Source organism: Lipotes vexillifer, unplaced genomic scaffold, assembly GCF_000442215.2.
Source record: "Lipotes vexillifer unplaced genomic scaffold, Lipotes_vexillifer_v1.1 scaffold1094, whole genome shotgun sequence".
NCBI lineage: Eukaryota > Metazoa > Chordata > Mammalia > Artiodactyla > Lipotidae > Lipotes > Lipotes vexillifer.
The window spans coordinates 486,029-492,229 of NW_006792775.1; positions in this window are offsets into that span (position 1 = coordinate 486,029).

Sequence of the window (6,201 nt, forward strand, 5' to 3'; positions counted from 1 at the left end):
AACAGCCAGCAGTAGGGAACCCGGACCTTACAGCCTCCCCACACCCTGCCCCGCCCCCTGCTTGGCTGAGCCCCTGCCTCAGAGCGGGGATGAGCACCTCAGCGCCCTCTCCCCCGGGGCCCCAGGCCAGACTTCACTACTCAGGAGCTGCTCTGAGACGCCCCGGCCCCGCCTCTCTGCTCCGGCCTCTGGGCTCCCAGGAGGGGCTTCCCCACCCTCCCAAGAACAAGGCACAGAGGGGCCAGGTCCCCTGCCTGGAGCCCCAGAGTGGGTCAGGGCCTGGGTTCCAACGCAGTTTGACCTGATGCGTGTCCCTAACCACTCACGTCCCCACCTCCCACCCTGCCCTGGTCAAGCAGGGCAGAGGGAGGGTTGGATGGCACCAGCCCCAGAGGAGGCTGCGGGGGATCTGACCATGGGTGGAGCGGGGAACGTCACACCGGGGAGCTGCCCGCCCAGCACCCGCTCTGCACCCGGCTGTGCCGCCAGCAAATGTCCCCCCCAACAAGGCCGTCTCTGTCTTGCGGACAAGCTCGTCTTTGTGGCCCTCCTCCCACCCGCGTGGCATGGCTCTGAGTCCCCTCCTCTCCCGTACACGGGCCCGGCCAGGAGGCAAGAGTGGCTTCCCACGACATTTTGGGTGGACCTGCTTCTTTCTCCTTTCTTTTTAACGTTTTCAAAATACTTGATTCACCAAAAGGTTACTGCACAAAATAGCATAGGGTGTGAGATGTCTTCACACCTACATCAAGCTGCTGGGAACAGAATAGAGGTGAGGGGTACACCCGTCACCTGTGCAAGGTGCTGCTCGGCAGGGTCGGCTTCACAGGTGAGGACAGCACTGAAAGCATGAAAAGGGTCCCGACTAACCACCCGGCCCCACTGCGACTGACATCCTGAAGTGTCAGGCTAACGCAAGAGGCAAAATTAGAACTGAGAAGCTCTCAACCTGTTCAGTAGTTAAACCGCACGGCGCGGCATTCCAGGTGGGGTCCACAGGTCCCTGGGGGGCCCTGAAGGCTAAACAAGCTGCATAACAAGACAGCGGTATATTACAGGTTGAATTGTTTCCCCCCAAATTCATATAGGATAGGGTGATGAGGGTGGGTCCTGACCCAACATGTCTAGTATCCTTATAAATAAGGGACATTTGGACATAGACACACACACGGAGAAGTCGAACCCGAGCCTGAAGGTGGAAGCAGAGGTCAGGCTGCTGACTCTACAAGATGAGGAGCATCAAAGGTTGCAGCAGGGCTTCCCTGGTGGCGCAGCGGTTGCGAGTCTGCCTGCCGATGCGGGGCACGCGGGTTCGTGCCCCGGTCCGGGAAGATCCCACATGCCACGGAGCGGCTGGGCCCGTGAGCCACGGCCGCTGAGCCTGAGCGTCCGGAGCCTGTGCTCCGCGGTGGGAGAGGCCACAGCAGCGAGAGGCCCGCGTACCACACACACACACACACACACACACACAAAAAGATTGCAGCAAACCACCAAGGCTGGGGGAGGGGCCTGGACCAAATGCTCCCTCACAGCCCTAGACGAGCTAACCCTGCTGCTGACACCTGACCTTGGACTTCCAGCCTCCAAGACTGGAAGACAGTGAATTCCTGGTGTTTAAGCCATGCAGGTTATGATACTTTGTTACCACAGACTCGGAAGCTAACACCAGGTGAGCTGCGGTTTTCACTGGGCTCCCGTGGCACAGATGGCGCAAAAGCCCCAGTGGGTGAAGCTGTTGCCTCAGCAAGGATCCCGGGGTGGCCACGGGGCAGGGCCCCCCGTCTTCCCCACACACTCTCCCAGGGAAAGAAGCGCTTTCAGCAACTGCTCCGAATTTAACTGACCTCAGTCTGGGCCGTGGCGCGAGCATCCTGCTGCGCTGGGCTCAGGTGACGGGCGAGGGGTGAGAACCACTGACCGACGGGCCGTCGTTGTTCACACCGGGGTTCTTGGCAGACGTTTTCTCCAAAATGAGAAAAACAGCGGACAGTCTTTGTTGCCACGGTAAACTCGAGGTCTCTAGTGGGAATGAGAATTTTGGAACCTGCCAGCATCAGCGAGACGGCTTCCCGACCTGAAGGCCTTTCTCTGAGCGTGTGATGTTGGTGTGAGTTCTATGTGGACACGGAATGGGAGACTCTGAACCAGCATTCTCCAAACGACCGATGCGCCATGTCACATCATCACGGCGGCCAGAGACCCGTCCACGGAGCAAGATGGACCGAGGGTCCCCGGAGCCCCAGTGAGCGGTGCATGGGGTGGGCTCCCGGTCCAGACTGCAGCCACCCCGAGAGACGCCACGTGCTGGGGTTTGGTGTCGGAGCAGAGGAGAAAGTCCTCGAGGATCCCAAAAGGCTGTTCATGTGCTCCTGCCTTTCCAGCTGCAAGTCTGGGCGAGGCCGGATTTTCTCCGGATGCTTCGACCAAGACGACATCTCCCAGCGACCGAAGACAGACGTGGTGATGACGTCCAGCTGCCGCTGAGAAGCCTGACGTCAGGGAGATTCGCAGAAACGTGTATTCATGCCACTCTTCTTACTGAATTTTTAAAAAACTATTTCTCAGAAATCTATTCTTTATGTGTTGAATGCTGGCTCCCCAAAATGCTACCGAGGGACAGATCGATAAAGCTACGCGGCTTAGCTCCCTTGAGAGTCTTAGCAGGATCTGGGGGGCAAAGGGTAAGGTGTGTGTGAGGTTTGGGGTCTGGATTAGAATTAGGCAAATTCAAGACATAATTCGTTCAGGATTGGTGAGCACTTAAAGGGTTAGAAGTGAGTTTAGAGGATCACCTGAGGTAAACCATGGTATAGATGGTTTATACAAGTCTGTCATCATTATTTTAAAAGGAAGAATAGATGCAGGTCTTTAAATTTTCATAGTTTTATTTTCTAATACAGTAAATATGGATGGATAGCACACATAAGTAAAAGTTCTTTGGGGGCCTTAGTAATTTTTAAGTGTTTAAAAGTGTCCTGAGTGGGCTTCCCTGGTGGTCCAGTGGATAAGGCCTGCGCGTCCGGAGCCTGTGCTCCGCGGTGGGAGAGGCCACAGCAGCGAGAGGCCCGCGTACCACACACACACACACACACACACACACAAAAAGATTGCAGCAAACCACCAAGGCTGGGGGAGGGGCCTGGACCAAATGCTCCCTCACAGCCCTAGACGAGCTAACCCTGCTGCTGACACCTGACCTTGGACTTCCAGCCTCCAAGACTGGAAGACAGTGAATTCCTGGTGTTTAAGCCATGCAGGTTATGATACTTTGTTACCACAGACTCGGAAGCTAACACCAGGTGAGCTGCGGTTTTCACTGGGCTCCCGTGGCACAGATGGCGCAAAAGCCCCAGTGGGTGAAGCTGTTGCCTCAGCAAGGATCCCGGGGTGGCCACGGGGCAGGGCCCCCCGTCTTCCCCACACACTCTCCCAGGGAAAGAAGCGCTTTCAGCAACTGCTCCGAATTTAACTGACCTCAGTCTGGGCCGTGGCGCGAGCATCCTGCTGCGCTGGGCTCAGGTGACGGGCGAGGGGTGAGAACCACTGACCGACGGGCCGTCGTTGTTCACACCGGGGTTCTTGGCAGACGTTTTCTCCAAAATGAGAAAAACAGCGGACAGTCTTTGTTGCCACGGTAAACTCGAGGTCTCTAGTGGGAATGAGAATTTTGGAACCTGCCAGCATCAGCGAGACGGCTTCCCGACCTGAAGGCCTTTCTCTGAGCGTGTGATGTTGGTGTGAGTTCTATGTGGACACGGAATGGGAGACTCTGAACCAGCATTCTCCAAACGACCGATGCGCCATGTCACATCATCACGGCGGCCAGAGACCCGTCCACGGAGCAAGATGGACCGAGGGTCCCCGGAGCCCCAGTGAGCGGTGCATGGGGTGGGCTCCCGGTCCAGACTGCAGCCACCCCGAGAGACGCCACGTGCTGGGGTTTGGTGTCGGAGCAGAGGAGAAAGTCCTCGAGGATCCCAAAAGGCTGTTCATGTGCTCCTGCCTTTCCAGCTGCAAGTCTGGGCGAGGCCGGATTTTCTCCGGATGCTTCGACCAAGACGACATCTCCCAGCTGACCGAAGACAGACGTGGTGACGACGTCCAGCTGCCGCTGAGAAGCCTGACGTCAGGGAGATTCGCAGAAACGTGTATTCATGCCACTCTTCTTACTGAATTTTTAAAAAACTATTTCTCAGAAATCTATTCTTTATGTGTTGAATGCTGGCTCCCCAAAATGCTACCGAGGGACAGATCGATAAAGCTACGCGGCTTAGCTCCCTTGAGAGTCTTAGCAGGATCTGGGGGGCAAAGGGTAAGGTGTGTGTGAGGTTTGGGGTCTGGATTAGAATTAGGCAAATTCAAGACATAATTCGTTCAGGATTGGTGAGCACTTAAAGGGTTAGAAGTGAGTTTAGAGGATCACCTGAGGTAAACCATGGTATAGATGGTTTATACAAGTCTGTCATCATTATTTTAAAAGGAAGAATAGATGCAGGTCTTTAAATTTTCATAGTTTTATTTTCTAATACAGTAAATATGGATGGATAGCACACATAAGTAAAAGTTCTTTGGGGGCCTTAGTAATTTTTAAGTGTTTAAAAGTGTCCTGAGTGGGCTTCCCTGGTGGTCCAGTGGATAAGAGTCCACACTCCCAACACAGGGGGCCCGGGTTCGATCCCTGGTTGGGGAACTAGATCCCACATGCATGCTGCAGAGAAGATCCCGTGTGCCACAGCTAAGACCCAGTGCAACTAAAATAGATAAATAAATGAATAAATATTTTTATAAATAAATAAATAAATTTAAAAATAAATAATAAAAGTGCCCTGAGGCCCAAAAGCATAAGAATCGTTGATATGGAATCTACTGGGAGACTGACAACCAAGGACAGAGCCAGTAACTGGGCAAAGCTGGGGAGGGTGTTCTCTGCGACCGTCCCTGAGCAGAGACTTGAACTCGGCCGTCAGAAAAGGCACAGAAACCACTTTCACCTCTCAGATGGGCAGCGTGGATGCGGGCTGAGGCTCAGGGTACCACCAGGCTGTGCTGGGATGTCCCCAGAGGACACCCCCAGGGGTGTGGGGAGCGGGAGAGACAGAAGCTGCAGAACCCACAGGAGAGGTGCTCAGAGACAAGAACTGACTGCAGATCCGAAGTTCCCACGACCCCCTCCTCTGGTTGGATTCACTTGCTAGAGCGGCTCACAGAATTCAGGAAATCAGTTAACTTACTAGATCACGGGTTTATTATAAGGGATATTAAAGGATATGAATGAACAGCCAGGTGAAGAGATATGTATATAGGGCGAGGTTTGGAAGGGCTCCCAACAGAGGAGCTTCTGTCCCTGTGGAATTTGGGGCCTGGCACGTGGAAGGCCCCAACCTGGAAGCTCTCTGAACCCCCATCTTTGGGGTTTTCATGGAGGCTCCAACCCTCTAATCATGGTTGGTTTCCCTGGCAACCATATCCCCATCCTTAGGGAATTTCCAATAGTCACCTCATTACCATAAACCCAGTAGTGGTGGAAAGAGACTTGTTATGAATAATAAGACACCCATTTCACTTCATGGCTCTGAAGGGATTTCAGGGATTGAGGCCAGAAGACCAAATATTGTAACAAAAGATGCTCCCATTGCTCTTAGGAAATTCAGAGGGCTCTGGGAGCTGTCTGCCAGGAAATAGGGACACAAAGTATGTCTTGATTATAAATCACAATATCATATACGGTTGTACCATGTGTCTTTTATCCATTCATCTGTCATCAGACACCTGGGTTGATTCCAACTTTTAGCTGTTGTGAATGATGGGTGAACATGGGTGAAGACATAGCTTGAGGCTCTGCTTTCAAGTCTTTTGGGGATTGTGGAAGGAAAATGAAAGTGGGGTGGGGTTTGCTAAAAGCACACTTGAAAATTGAGCCGGGGAGCCATTGAGGTGGTGAGGCTTATGCACATCTCAGCCTGGATGGAATCTGACCGTTTCACCACTCACTGTCCTAATGCAGGCATCCAGAGCATCTGCCAGAAACTCACATACTTGTTGGACCCTCACCCTAAGATAACTCGTGATTCCTTATGGACAAATATTTCCTGACTCACGTCAGAGTCAATCACAATTCTCAGCAGACAACTCCACAACCTGGTGGCTTTTGTCTTTATAAGGCCCTGACTCCCCCTCTTCCCCAGAACACTCTTTCAGTTC